This window comes from Trachypithecus francoisi, unplaced genomic scaffold (genome assembly GCF_009764315.1).
Source record: "Trachypithecus francoisi isolate TF-2019V2 unplaced genomic scaffold, Tfra_2.0 Lachesis_group7, whole genome shotgun sequence".
Classification (NCBI taxonomy): Eukaryota; Metazoa; Chordata; class Mammalia; order Primates; family Cercopithecidae; genus Trachypithecus; species Trachypithecus francoisi.
In genome coordinates this window covers 86,596,697-86,600,564 of record NW_022681472.1, presented here as the reverse complement: position 1 = coordinate 86,600,564, position 3,868 = coordinate 86,596,697, and the positions used below count along the sequence as shown (strand labels likewise).

At 33.8% G+C, this 3,868-nt stretch overlaps 1 non-coding gene across 1 annotated transcript; it reads left to right on the top strand.

Annotated features, from left to right (window-relative positions):
- The first annotated feature begins 2,519 nt into the window (after positions 1 to 2,519).
- On the top strand, positions 2,520 to 2,622 carry LOC117079692. The gene has a single exon (XR_004435547.1). It is a non-coding gene; the product is annotated as a small nucleolar RNA SNORA72 (small nucleolar RNA).
- Positions 2,623 to 3,868: the final 1,246 nt, after the last annotated feature.

The window sequence follows — 3,868 nt, the reverse complement described above, 5'->3', positions numbered from 1 at the left end:
TGAAGTCAGCGTTAGCTGATGCTAATATAGCCTTGCTTTTAAGAAAAGCCTGTGTGGTATACAATTTTTTTATCCTTTTACTTTCAGCCTACTTATGTTATTTTATTTGAAGTGAATTACTTGTAGTCAGTATATCATATCGTTTGATCATGGTTATTTTTTTACAACCATTCTAATAATCTGTTTTTTAAATTGTTTATTTAGACCACTAAATTACCTAAGGTAATTATTTACATGTTAGGCTTAAGTCTTCCATATTATTATTTCTTTTTTAACTTTGTTTTTCTTTTTTCTTTATTTTTCTGCTTTGGGTTTTCTTTTGAAACCCCTCTGTGGGTTAATTAAACATATTTTAGAATTTCATTTTTATTTCTTTATAGTGTTTCTGGGTATACTGCTTTGTATAATTCCTCAGCAGTTATTTTAGGTATTATAATATGTGTACATTATTGATTAAATCCTACTAATATGTTTTAGCACTCTAAAGTATGTAAACTTTGCTTCCTTTCAGGTCATTTAACTTTCCCACTTTTAAAATAGAATCATTTTTATTCTTTCTCTATGTAAATTGAGCACTAAATCAGAAGATATTATTTTACATAAACCATCAAATGTGATTTAAGATACTCAGGAGAGAAAGATACTTTATTTAATTTATTTCTACTTTTGTTGACTTTTATGTTTTATTTTTTCTTTCTGAAGTTCCAAGTTTGTTTTTTCCAACTTCTTTCTGTTTAGAGAACTTTCTTTAATCATTTTATAAGAGTAGATTCGCTAGCAACATTTTTTCTATCTATATATTCAGTGCAACCCCAATCAAAAATCCCAGTGAGATTTTGTGTAGAAATTTACAAACTGGCTCTAAAAATCATTAGATATGCAAAGAAACTAACGCAGTCTTGGCAAATGTAAAAAACTTAATTTGTGGGGACATATGCTCACTGACTTTAAGAAATTAAAATTAAGAAATTAAGTCAGTACTTATGTATCTCAATAAAGCTTTTAAACACAACAATAAAAGTGTTTGTTCATTAAGAGAGATACTATCAATACAATATATACCAAGGCACAGGCTGAAAGAAAATAACAAAATGCAAATTTCTGACAGGGAACTTACATATATAAGTAACTTTTAGAATTTAATATTTAGAAGACTATTCAATAAAAATGACAAAAGAGCAAAATGTTAGAGAAGGCATTCCACATACACAAAAAAATGACATACACAAATGTCCAGTAAGCACAGAAAAACACATGGTCAGCCTCATAAATCATTAGGGAAGTGTAAGCTTCCCCAAAGATATGCCACCACACATCCACTAGTGTAGCCACAATTACTGTAACCCAGGGTGCCCAGGTTTTCACTGTAAAGAAGTAGCCACTTGTAACTGCTACATCTTGAGTTCTTGTTGTTTCAGAAAAATTTCAGAACAGAGGTGAAAGTCAAGCTCTTACTGGGCTGGTTAGCTGAGTCATTGCATGCAGAGGTAGAGTCAAGGCAGCACAGGCGCAGTCATTGATCATGCGGTGCCACTGATTATGTCCAGCCCCAGCAAAACAAAAACCAGGTGGATCCAGAGATGCATGAGTTGGAGATGAATTTGGCAAACTCTCCTCATTACCATACTAAACACGCAGCCCAGGGAGGAGCTTACTCTCCATTTTCCATGCATGCGTCATAGGTAGAAGCATGATCAATGATTATGCCTGCGCTGCCTTTACTCCACCTCCATAGGCAGTGACTCAGCTAACCAGCCCAATAAAAGCCTAATTTTCACCTTTGTTCAGGGAGGCACTGCTTTGGGGAACTACCTCTGGTTTCTTCCTTTCTTGTTGCAAGTAACAAAATGTCCTTGTTAAATCCTCCTTGGTTGTGATCTCTGGACTGTCACCCACCAAGCAATGGAACCCACCCGTTGTGTCGGTAACATTACTGACAATACCAAATGTTGGTGAGAACAGTATCAAGTATTTGTGTTGCTTTCATATGTAGCTTGTAGGAAACATTGTCCGTTTCTCTTTTTTTAATAGTTTAACTTTCATTTTAGCTTCAGGGGTACAAGTGCAGGTTTGTTATGTAGGTAAACTGATGACTCAGGGGTTTGGTGTGCAGATTATTTCACTTACCATGAAATCCAGAAATCCCACTCCTGAGTATTTATTCCAGTGAAATGAAAACTTATGTCCATGGAAATACTTTTATGCATGTTCATAGAGATAATTTATAATATTGCCAAGCTAGAAACAACTCAGATGTCCACCAATAGAAGAGTGAATGGATAATGTAATGGAGAACTAGTCAGCAAAAGAAAGGAATGATCTGCTTGTGTATTCAGGAACATGGGTCAATCTCAAAAGTATTGTGCTAGTGAAGGAAGACAGACACAAAAGACTATATTGTACATATACACAATTAATATCAAACTGTAGAAAAGACGAAACTCTGCCAATATTCTCATTGCTCTGATTAATAATCAGGACAGGCTAAACATTTGCTATATATATTTTTTAATTTTTAATTTTAATTTTTGTGGGTACAACATTTACTATATTAAGATCATGCACGTGTCCTCAAACCTAGTTCTTTTCCTAAGTCTAGTTTTATAAATGCTAATGATGAACTCAGAAAAGAAAAAAGAGATAAAAAAGACATAAGAAAGAAGAGGCATAACTTTAGTAATAGAAACAGCTCAATGGTTTCCCAGGGCTGCATTTGAGGGAAGACATTAATTACAAAAGGTCATGAGGAAAGTTTTTGGGGTGATATAAATTTTCTGTATCTCAATTTTGGTGGGTAAGTGACTATACTAGTTTGTGAAAACATATGAAATATGTACACTTAAAATGAGCAAATTTTATTTTATCTAAATTATACTTACAAAATATCCTTTTAAAATGATTGACAGTAGCAAGTGCTACTGGTTAAGCACCTGACTGAGACGTGAAAGAGGTTGAATTCCTATACACTTGTTGATGAGAAAGTAAAATGGAACAAACACTTTGGGAAACTGACCACTTCCCTCTCGAAGCTAGACACATTACTCATTAAATATTCCAGGAGTTCCATTCCTAAGTATTTGCCAAAAATAAATGAAAACTTACCTTTATACAAAGGCTTGTACAGAAATGCTTATTGAAGCTTTATTCACAGTAGCAAAAACCAGCAAATCCTATATACAAGTATTAATCAAGAAGTGAATGATAAATGAGGTATATCCATAAAATAGAATAACAATATAAATGACCATAACAATAACAATATAAGTGAACTATAGATATGTAAAAACATGGATGAATCTCAGAGTCGCTATGTAGGTTGAAAGATGCCATACACAAAAAGTCCACATTGTACAATTCTGCTTACAAAATTTTTTAAAATGCCAACTAATCTACAGTGAAAGAAAACTAATCAGTGGTTGCTTGTCTATAATGTTCACTGCTGATGGTCCAGTGCCTCCCAAAAGCCTTAACACATAACAGGAATGACAATGACCATGACAGTGATGATGATGATGATAGTACCTACTCGATATATATTTATTGAATATATAATGTATTAAGAGACTATTAATAATGACCCTAACTCCTAAAGTAGAATTATGGTGGCAGCCCATTATAAATCTCAACACCAGAGACCAATAATTAAGGGATATGTAGTGGGGAGTAGGCAAGTGATATGAGAACATTTGTTTAAAAAATATATATTGAGAAACGTGGAAGCAATTAATCAGCCACGTGTGGATGGGATGAAGATAGTCTTATGTAACTGGGGACTTTGACTAATTCTTCAGTAAGTTACTGGTTTTATGAAAATAATACATAAGGGGATAGGGCCTGAGGCCCATTCATGTAGGTGGGAGGGACAGCG